Below are 12,012 nucleotides of genomic sequence, written 5' to 3' on the forward strand. Positions count from 1 at the left end.
ATCTGACGGAGTAGTTAGTTGATCAGAATTAGCTGGTTTTGAAATTACCTTGTCGGGTTTTGCAGATTCTAGTTCTTGTAAAACTGGAATTTCAACACTCGGTTGAACTTTCTCTAAATCTTGAACTTCAACTTGCTCCTTTTCAGCTTCGATGGTGTTGTGCTTTACTGTCTTTCCACTCCTCAATGTCAGCGTTTTACAATGCTCCTTCCCCAGATTCCTTAGATTCTCCGTATCACTAGGTAAAGCACCTGGTGGTTGGTTTCTGAATTCAGTTGCAACCTGGCCCATTTGGTTTTCCAGGTTTTTCAATGTAGCTGCTTGGCTCTGGATTAAGGCATCATTCTTGGCCATGTATGCCTTCAATAGATTTTCTAAGCTATTGGATGGTTCAGCTTGGGTTGGTTTTTGAACTTGTTGGGGAAAACTAGGTTGCTGGGTTGGTCTAGGTTGGGCGTAAGTGTTACTGGTTCTAGCCCCTTAGTTACTCCAGGAAAATTTAGGGTGAGTTCGCCACAATTGGTTATAGAAATTGGATTATAGTTCTTGCCTTTCTCGATTTTGGTTCTGGTTACCTATGTAGTACATGGATTCTAGGTTTGATGGACATTCTTCAAACAAATGTCCTTCCCCACAGTAAACACAGGCTATATTTTCAAATTTTTTAGGTGGCAGTGTTGCAAAACTATTAGACCTATTAGTAGTAAGGTTTTTTAACATTGAGGATATTGATGATACCTGAGATGCGAGTGAAGTAAGAGCACTTGCTTCATGTATTCCAGCAACTCGTCTTCCTGACGCTGCTCGATTGGTTGGCCATTGGTAATTATTGCTTGCAATCCTCTCAATGATTTCATAAGCCTCGTTATAAGACTTAGAAAGGAGAGCACCTTTAGCAGAAGTGTCCACTACCACCCTCGTGTGAGCATTGAGACCATTACAAAAAGTCTCAAGTTGGATGCAATGTGGGATTCCATGATGAGGGCACTTTCGTAATAACTCTTTGTATCTTTCTCATGCCTCATACAAGGACTCATCATCCATTTGTTGGAAGGCATTGATCTCGTTCCTTAACTTAGCATTCTTGTTAGGCGGGAAATACTTCATAAGGAATCTTTCTGTTAACTCTTGCCATATGGAAATTGAGTTCGGTGGCAATGAGTTCAACCAGGCTCGAGCTCTGTCCTTCAGTGAATATGAGAACAACTTCAATTGTAATGCTTCTTCAGGTACTCCGGCTAATTTGAAAGAATCACTTACCTCTATAAACAATTTTAAGTGTAGGTGAGGATCTTCAGTAGGCATTCCACTGAATTGGCCCACTGTCTAAAGCATCTGGAACATGATTGGCTTTAGCTTGAACTGTTGTGCCTCAATTTCGGGTCTCCTAATACTCAGATTAGATTATTAAATACTGGCACAGCATATTGTCTTAAAGCTCTATCCCTATCATCAGCAATAAGGATAGGATTTTGAGCAAGGTTTGCTCCATTTCCTTGGATCGAATTTTCAAAGTTCATCTCTTCAGTCATCCTCTAATTTGCTTGTCTTCTTCGCTGTCGAAAAGTTCTTTCTATCTCAGGGTCTACAGGGAGTAGGTCAATAATTTTGTCAATACTCATAAACACCTGAAATAATCACAGAAAAATTATTTAAATTAAAAATAATTATTTTTAATTTATTTGTTTTAAAATTCTTTTGGCGCCAAAATGCAAAACTAACAAATTCACAAATAATTTTAAAATAGTCCTCGGCAATGGCACCAAAAACTTGGAACGACGAAAATGTGCAAGTGTACACAATCGCAACAAGTAATAAAGTGACAAGTAAATATCGAGTTATCGTACCCACATGGACTATGAAAAGGATTATTTATGAATACAATTTAAAACACTTTGATGAAGAAAAATATTTTGTTTTGAAAAGGGTTATTAAGAAAAATAAGATTTTAAACGAAGTAAACTAAAGAAATAAATCTCAAATGCACGATTTCAAAATATAATTTAATCAAGATGACATAATTGTGTTGATTTAATTACATGTCTTTAACTTAGAATTATTAAGCTCATGCTTATGCTGTTACGAATAAATTCACGGCAACTCGGTAATTTGCTAACTTATGAACATATTCACCTATACAGATCCATTCATCTCTTAACATATCCCTATGTTAATTCAAACGATTAAATAAATTTTAATAAGTAAACATGTTATGGCACATACATATCATTAAATTGAACTAATCTCTTGCATATCCCTATGTCAATTCAAATGATTAATAAAATCTAAAGAGCATATAAAAGACTACGTGAGGTAACAAGGTATCCTTACCTTGAAACAGTTTAATCACAATAATCTTGCAAGTTATGCAAGGCAAGTGTATCGCCAGATACATTGCTAATTTAACCTTCAACTAAACATGCACTGATTAATTATTGTGTCCATTAATTACAATTTAATCCGTTTAAATAATTAATTCATTAGCTACCTCACAATTGTAATGCAAGAATAACTTAGGCATGATTTTACTTAATCAAGCATTTTACCGAGGCCTATAACAACATAAACACAATTTTAATAATTTAAGTAGATGAAATGCAATCAAACCAACACGAATTAAATTCAAGCTAAGCTGATATAAATATTCATAGATATGTTCATCATAACAACAAGAAAAATTAAAGAGATAGGGAACAAGAATCAATTCCGGTGTTTTTCCGTGGCTTGACTAGGCTGCTCCATCTTCGTTCTTTGTTTTCCTCGCCAATCAAGGCTTCTATGAACATTTCTATGTTGCTCCAAAATGGCTGAAGAATAACCCTTTCCCGAGGGGAGAAATCGGCACAAGAGCAAGGGACTTGAAATGAGAAAATGAGAGGAGAAAGTGAGAGAGGAGAGAAGAGATGTGAATGAATTGAGGTGTCCTTTGAATGATCAGCCAAGGGGGGTTTTATAGCTGAATGTGGCAGCTAAAATTTGCTAAAAATAGCAGCCAAAGAGCCACCCCTTGGCCGGCCATCTATGTGGCAAAGTTGATGGCTTAGGGCAAATCTATAAATCCACCAATTGTGGAGGGGCTTGAATGCAACTTTGACAAGTCTTCAGGGGCTTCTTTGCAAGCTTAATTAATCAGCTAATAAGCTGATTTGGGTCAGCATATGGACGGTCTTGGCCTACTCAATCCTTGGCCCATTCAGTTCAATCGGTTCGGTTCAACTAGGCCACTTTTCCCATAATTAATTAATAATACTTTATTTAGCCCAAATTAAATTGGGTATAAATTAAAATTAATTATATTATGAATTAATACACATAATTGGACCGTCTTAGGCTGGAAATTAATTTACCTCAATACTTCAAATTGCTTTTCGGTTTTGTGCTTCTAGTAATGTCTGCCCGGTCATTTTTCGCCCTTTGTGCAAATCTGTCGAAAATAACCAAAATTAATAAAAAATAATTATAAAATTAAATAAATTTCAACATGTTCATATTTTAAGTTCACTTTAATAATTTTGTAAAAATTAATTATTTTTCGACAAGAATTTAACCGAATTCGCATGAATTTAAGTTAAAAAGGGTATGAAAAAGTGTGTAAATTTTTGTGTTTCTAGTGATCAGGCTTGTTGATAGCTCTAGTGTGAGCATTATATGTGATATGAGATTTAGTTGGCTTCGGACCATGATATTGGCTGTTTGGTGCGAGTTTCCCATGAATCTGATAGTATTCTGAATCGTTCAACAGGTAAATGAAAGACATGGTTGTGTATGAGATTGATATGAGATGGTACAGGTATGTACATGAACAGTATAAGCTTAAATCAAAGAAGTTGTGAAGTTTATATATAAGATTATAATCGCAAATGTGAAAGGTTTGTTAGTTAAATGAATTACATGTTGATATGTTCAAATTGATGGTTTGTATATTCATGTTAAGATTGAGTTTATTTCATACGAGCTTACTAAGCTATATAGCTTACTTTGTTTAATTTTCCATGTTTTATAGTGACTTTAAAGCTAACTCGGACTCGGGGATCGTCGGAGAAATCGTCACACTATCCAATTATCAATTTGGTACTTTTGAGCTTATGTTTCAAATATATGGCATGGATAGGGACTTTGGTTATTTTGGTATATTTGGTAATGTGTTGTGCCATTTGAATTGACTTGTAAATGTATATGTTTTGGTTTGTATATATAGCCGTGAGTGATGACTTATTTTGGTATGTTTGAAACACGTATATATATGTGTTTATGTCTTGTGAAATTTGTTGAATGATGGTTGTGTGATGCTTAATGGTAATAGGCATTATAAGTATCAAATAGTTGATTTGTGAATATCGTTTTTCTTGTGAAATTAAGCTAAATGATGCATATTTGGAAGTGTATATTTAATTGAATTGTATATGTGATTTTAATCTAAATGGTATGGTATATTTTGTGTTTTGTGTGTATTGAGAAAGGTGGTATAGATTATGCATGAATTAAGCTTGAATTGGTTGGTTAAAATGTCATGTTATGCTATGTTTTGGTGTCAATGGGTTGATGTAGTTATGCACAAATTTGGGTGGCAAATTGCCTTGGTAAATAGCTTATTTTTGTCCACACGGGTAGAGACACAGGCATGTGTCTCAGCCGTGTGTAATACATGGTCATGTATATGGCTGTGTGTCCCTGGTGTTGGAATTAAAATCAAGTCAGTATGCTCCAAACGGTCTCACACATGGGCGTGTGACTTGGTCGTGTGGTATAAGTCAGTATACCCTACAGGTTTGGCACGGCCTAGCACACGGGCGTTACGGCCAATTTTAGGGCACACGGGCGTGTGTGTTGACCGTGTAACCCAAGTCAGAGAATTACACAGGTCAGACACGGGCTAGGACACGGCCATGTGCTTCCATTTCGAATGTCCACATGGCCTGTGATAGTGCGTGTCTTTGGCCGTGTGAGAGACACGGTCGGGCCACATGGGCGTGAATTTTCTAAGTGTTCAAAAAGTTTCCAAAGTTATCGGTTTAGTCTCGAACCACTCCCAATGCATGTTTAGGGCCTCCTAGGCTCGTTTTAGGGACAAAATGTTTGGTTGTGAATGGAATGTATATGATTTGATTAACTGTATGTGCAATGTATGTTTAAAATATGGTATAAGTCTGGTAATGCTCCGTAACCCTATTCTGACATTGAATACGGGTGAGGGGTGTTACAATTCTTATTTTGGTCACCCAAATTTTTTTTATTAATTTGGTTACCTAAACAATTGATCAAATTGGTCCCTCCACCTTTAAAATGGTAATGAAAGACTAACTGTGCATTTTCACATTTGTTTGGATGACCAAAATAAAAATGACTTCTATTTAGGGATTGTAATTGTTGCAACGCATCTCCCAATTCAGATTGAAGATGCCATGAATTTGAGGTTGCCACCTAGGTTCCCCAGAAGGATGACTTTGGTAGACATGCTCGATCGTGCTGACATTGCATAAACCAGACCGCCGCCCATAAGTCCGACCATAACTCTTCTCCTTCTCACTCATCTTTTCCTAGTCTTGATATAATTTTAGAAACTTTTATCCTTAATGTCCATTTATGCCACTGGTTACATGTCTTGGCGCTCCTTGCATATTTACAAGGTGGCTTCCAGCTAGAAATTCTCTCTTAAATGTCCTAATACGCTAGTGCAAGTTTTTTAACTTAAATTTTGAAGGGAGAAAAAGAAAATATTTAATGCAAATGTTTGATTGCTTTCATCGCTTTTTAATTACATGCAAATTAAGGCTCTGCATAGTGTTGTTGACATGGCTTTTGATCTAAAGCGCAACGCCAAAAAGTTAAAGAAATTTTGGTTTAGTCAAATCAAGTAAAAAATTAAAGGAACATGTTGGGTTTTGGATGAAATGATTTTGTTAATTTCATTTTTTTTTTATTTTTTTAAAGGAAAATTATCCAATGTGCCTCCAATGGAGTTACAAGCAAGGTGAAATGTTGCCATTTCATAGGAAATATAAAAAATATAAAAATAATTAAAACAAACAGGTATTATGTATTAAACCCTGCTTATCGAGTTAACTCTATAGTTATCTAATAATTAGATTTAAATGTAATTATTTATACGTGATATATTTGGGTAGCTACTGTAATTAATGAGTCCCACTAATTCAAATGTAATTAGAATATCTCGGTTATGCTCTCTAATTTTTAGGGACTCTCCCCAATTCTTAAGAGTGTGAATTAAAGTAATTACGCGGGTAAATACATACAATTACTCTCCCCAATGAGTATATGTTCAACATTAGATGATGAATAAGTCAACAAATATTGAATTAGAGTTCAACTAGATATACAAGCATCACTGATGTAGAAGAACAAGACGTGTGAAAACTAGAAAATAACATTTACGATAAAAACGATCCTTAAATGGTTATTTCCCAAACCTATCTTAGCAAATAAAGCATAAATAAGAGTTGTATGGATGAAATGATTATTGTTGGTTATTTTGGTGATCCCATTTCAATTTCTACAAAGAAAATATCACCATTTTCTCTATCTTTTTCATCAAACTTATGATTTCCTCTCAAAAGAATCAGATTGTTGATCTTGTTCTTCATTAAATTTCTTTCATGAAACTAGATTTGAGAATTAAATCTCAATATTTTCATTTTTCCTTTTACTTGTGTTTAACATTTGATATGAGAAGCAAGAAGAGGGATTTGAGTTGATTTCTTTGATCTAATATTGTTTCTATAACAATGTAATATGATTCTTAACCTTTAATCATGATTTTTTAAGCTTGATTTTTTTTCGATTTTTCTTGCATTTCCACCTTTTCCAAGCATTTTTAAGCTAGAGTGAGAAAGCTTTGATCCAAGACTTTCTTTATTTTTTTAGCTAGATTCTTGTTATATTTAAGTTTAGAATTGAGCAGGTTAGTTGAGAATCAAGTTAAAGCATGGTTTAGGAGAAGTTCTTTTAAGTTACCATTGTTTAGAGCTTAAGGAGTTCTAGGGAGAGAAAGTGCATAAGCTTAATTTGCTTGTAACACCCCATACCCGACCCGATCGTCGAGTCTGAGCTATAAGATGCAACATTCGTTGTCGAAGAAACTACGATCAATTATATTCAAAATATACCATTAAACATTTAATTATGAGTAAAGCACGCATATGATACAATGTCTAATCATCTCTGGGTTTTAAACAAGGCTACGAAAGCTTTTTTGCTAACCCAAATTGCAAAGTTTGCAAAAATATTGAGTAGACGTTGCAACTTCAAGGGTTCTTTGTCGTGACGTAATAGACTGACCAGGTGTAACACCCCAAACCCGACCAAGAAGGTTCGACCCAAATCTAGCTAGCTACATTACTCACCAAAGTGACTTTCCGTTAACTCCCAATCTAACCTCCAACACAACACGAATATACGACATATAAAGCGATAAGTTATAACAAAGTTGTGAAATAATATCATACATAGAATGTAAAACATGCAAGCTTATCAAACAAATAGAGGTAGGGTTCGCATGTCGTCTAAACAATAAAACTTAATAATTCGCATGAAAGAAATAAATAGAGTAATTCAGCACACTCAAACATAAATAAGTACTTAGAAATAAGTATTATGGTTCACACAACATATAGGTTTGCAAATAAAATAACATATGAGTTTGCAATGCAACATAAAGCATGAGTTTGCACCTGAAAACACGAGTTCGTAAAATAATAGCAGTTCGCATAACTCCTAAGGTTGCACTTAAACAAAACATCATGGGTTCATATGCAAATGGGCTTCGCAACAAAAGGTTTACTCATACAAAGGTTCTCACAATATGGTAGGTTCACTAGGTAGAAAATTTAATGTCACTAAGGTTCGTATGCATGTTGGGGTCGCAAACATACAAGGGTCGCATGTACAATATTCCATAATAAAACTGACTTGCATATGGAAGTAAAACACACTTCAACTATTTTAAGTAATACAACATGGCATGCATGCAAGGAAAAAAAATGAAAACTTCAGATTTTATTCATCTTAAGAGAAAATAGGTTATCAAGTAATTGTCATAGTGCATAGTTCACAAAAAAGAAAAGTGATTGTAAATCAAAACAAGGTAAACTTAAGGAAATTGTCTTAATAGCAATAGTAGCATTAAAGATAAACCAAGCCCACATAAATAATCCCATTTCCTTTTTCCCAGATTCGCCAATATTTGTTCAGGGATGTGCCTCACTAAGTTATCTACCTTGCCACTACCATCAACGACCTACCTTGCTGCGAAGTAAGAGAGGAGTGGGTGAGTTCATTGCGAACTAAGTGAATCAACGTATGATTGAAATATGAAGTTTGAAATAGAGTGAAGACTTAGTCTGAAGAAAATTGTATCGCGTACTAGGTTCACAGTGAAGATGCAAGCCCAGTTCGCAGATCCTACTTATTAGAAAACATATAAGTTTGTAAAACAGTTTCAAATGAGCTTGTTGAAAATCATACTTAAAACTTAGCGTGTTCTTATTCGAAAACAGATCTTATATACATGAAACTTGCACACATACTTATCTTATCAAAATGGCTGAGAAACATAAATTTTTGTTCTCGCGCTTGTCTTATCTTACTATTGGATATGCAAATCTCCTTATAATGCCTCAGAATGAATCAAAGAGTCCTTAACATGTCCCATAAGTGTAGCATAGGCTAAACACTCTCCTGTACACCAACATGTCCTATTGAATGGAGCATAGCTCAACATTCCCTTATCTCTCCACATGTCCTAAGACCTTAACACCTAATTCACAGAACTTATAGGTAAGTACTCACAATCCTTTGTTCTACCAATATATCCGACATAAGAGCTTGCAGAGGAGCTCGTACATAAACTTACCACATAGAGCTTGAATAAAGAGCTCACACAAAAACATAACTTACAAAATTGTACTTCTAGTACATGTTTGAAAACATAGGCTTGCATAGGAGCACACGTAAAACATATCTTTAAAACATAGCTTGAAAACATAACTTGAAAACATATCCTGAAAATAGAGTATCAAAACTTTTAAAAAACAGAGTTTTATAGGAAAAGCTTACTCTTGAAACTTAGTTTAAAAACAAGGTTCTTGGAAAATGTAACGGTTTGTACACAAATTATGAACCTTAAGCATTCATACTGAAAAACATGATGGTTAGCATACTTATGGCTATTCTTAACCACTCACCGATAAAGCTGAGAATTTAAACGAGTTTTGCTTTACCTTTATCCTTGTCGGTAGATGGTCCAACTATTTCGCAACATACATAAACACACAAATTACTAAAACAGACAAAACTTATGAAATTCACACATGCAAGCGAACCTAGCTTTCTGGAAAATCAACCCTAATAGGACAAAGCCTTACCTTAGTTCTACGAGCTTGGTTTAGAATAACGACTTGAAAACATAATATCAATTAGAGAATTTTCATGAAATAAGGGTTGTATTTATAGTCAGTAAGTGCCTTAGTGATCCTAGGATACCCCACTTGACTTAGGAAACCCTATTTAGTTTAGAAGAAGATTACATACACGAAAAGTATCCTAGATACACAATATATTTATTTCCTAATTTTTTTCTGGCTTTGACTTTGACTGGTGGACCTCTAGTTTGCAACTTAACTGGTGATCTCTAGTTTGCCAAATAAACTATCGAACACAACTTCTAGTGAATCTGGCAAACCTCTTTACCACATCTTTTGGCACAAACTGCTTTTTCAAATTTCTGGTGAACTTTTTACTGCTTTTCTCTTGGCGAACCCTTTGTTGAATTCCATTTGGTGAACCCTAGTTTTCTGAAACATTAGCAAACTCTCACTAGTGAGACCAAAATTTCCTGGCCTTATCTTAGGATGTTACACTAGCTCTAGTTGCGATGGCAAAGGCTTGACGTCATAACATGATTGTCTGTCTGCAAAAGGTCCAAAATTGTATCAAATTACAATTTCCTAATCACACCAATGCTCATTTCCATTTCCATTTCCAACCTAGTACACATCTCCAATAGGTTTAGTTCTAAACAGTAATACCACATCTATTCAACATCTAAGCTAAATTCATGATACTAACCATTTACAACTATTGACATATCTTCAAACTCAATTTAGCCATAGCTTAACAACAATTCATACATTTCTAACCTTGTGACAAACTCAAATTCATAATTCCAAGCATTTGACCATTTGAAAAATATCAAATCTAGCCTCAAATGTTCATAAGATCACATATTATACCAAAAACTGACTCAACCTAGGTACATGACATATATTTAACAAAATGAGACCATACAAACTGTAACACCCCTCACCTGTATCCAACATCGGGACAGGGTTCGAGGCGTTAATGGACTTAAACATTCACAACAACACATAACATATTACCAACCATGCATGGCAAACAAGCATATGCACATCACCAATATCAAACATAACATAAATAGCTAGATTTATAAGTTAGAATCATTAGCTCACTAAAGACCAATATATTTGGCCAAATTATAATAACACATGTTATAAAACTAGGTCCCTATACATGCCACTCACTTGATAATTCTAGCATATGTGTTTATACTGTCAAGGTGTTGGCTTGATAGTGTGATGCTGCCTCTGACGATCTCCAACCCTGAGCTAACCTGAAAACACTAAAAGAAATGGAAAGGAGGGGGTAAGCTTTACGTTTAGTAAGCTCGCATGAAATAATAATAAGCAATTTACTAACATGCCTTCCATAGTAAAACTAACCCAATTGTACATTTACACATGTTCTGGTTAAGCTGCTTTCTTGAGTCATAGTCACTAAATCATTTATATCTGGAGTTACGGAACTCCAAATTAAGATCCGTAAATTTTCTCAGAAACTAGACTCATATATATTTCCACCATAAAATGCTCATAATTTTTGGTCTAGCCAATAAGTTCAGTTTATTATTCAAAGTATCCCCTATTTTGTTGTTTGACAGCTTTGACCTTTCTTCACTAAAATTTATTTATCTCATAGTACAAGATTCGGATAATGTTTATGTTTGTTTCTATTAAAATTATACTCATCAAATATTTTAATCATATAAATTATAACCCATAATTATTTTTCTAAAATTTTTAACAATTTTTCCAACTCAGAACAGGAGATCTCGAATTCATTCTGACACTGTCTCACAAAAATCAGAATATCACATAATATACAACTCTTTTGCTCCCCTTGTTTCTTTTACATGAAAGTAGACTCATTAAGATTTAATTCCATAATTTATTTTAAATTTAATTCAACTTACACAATTTTTGATGAATTTTAAAAGTCACACAACTGCTGCTGTCCAACACTATTTTACTACTAAAATTCACTCTTATATAATTTCACTTAATCCATTTTGTCTTATCGAAGTTCACTCAAATATTGAGCATATTGCTCAAAATTTTCTTAAACATATACCTGCACTTATTCATCATATAATCATGTTCACATGTATTTTTACTTAAATCGATTTTCCCGTTGAACTCTTCGGAATAATAACTGATACTCAGTTGCCTGCACATATTTTCACACTTGTAGCCAAAGCTATTTGGTACGCATAGTAGCCTGCACTTAGTACTACACATGCGACCAATTATCCGGTACACGTAGTAGCCTGCACTTAGTACTACACATGTTACCTCACAATAGATCATTCGTATCGTTTCTATTCCGAAGGCTCAACAGGGAAATTCTTCACTTTCCAACATGTTACAATTCATTCATAGTCCTTTTTCAATTTGCAATTTACAACAAATAATCATTCTATAGGCAGCCACATTTCATATGATAACAAAATATAATAAAATAAAAAGAATCGATAAATTATTTACGTACAAACTTACCTCGGATCCAGAAATGGCAATTTACCATTCTAGTCCATAACCTCATATTTTCCCGATTTAAGCTCAAATCTCGATTTCCTTGATCTATAATATCACATTTAGCCTACTAATTAGTCACGCTATTCATATGGGTCTAAAAATCATA

The 12,012-nt window shown here is 34.4% G+C and overlaps 1 non-coding gene across 1 annotated transcript; it reads left to right on the plus strand.

The window, feature by feature from the left end:
• Nucleotides 1–970: 970 nt before the first annotated feature.
• Nucleotides 971–1,077, plus strand: LOC128294824 (small nucleolar RNA R71). Its single transcript, XR_008285131.1, has one exon. It is a non-coding gene; the product is annotated as a small nucleolar RNA R71 (small nucleolar RNA).
• The last annotated feature ends 10,935 nt before the right edge of the window (nucleotides 1,078–12,012 follow it).

The sequence above is a fragment of the Gossypium arboreum genome, chromosome 6 (assembly GCF_025698485.1).
Source record: "Gossypium arboreum isolate Shixiya-1 chromosome 6, ASM2569848v2, whole genome shotgun sequence".
In the NCBI taxonomy this organism is placed as follows: Eukaryota; Viridiplantae; Streptophyta; class Magnoliopsida; order Malvales; family Malvaceae; genus Gossypium; species Gossypium arboreum.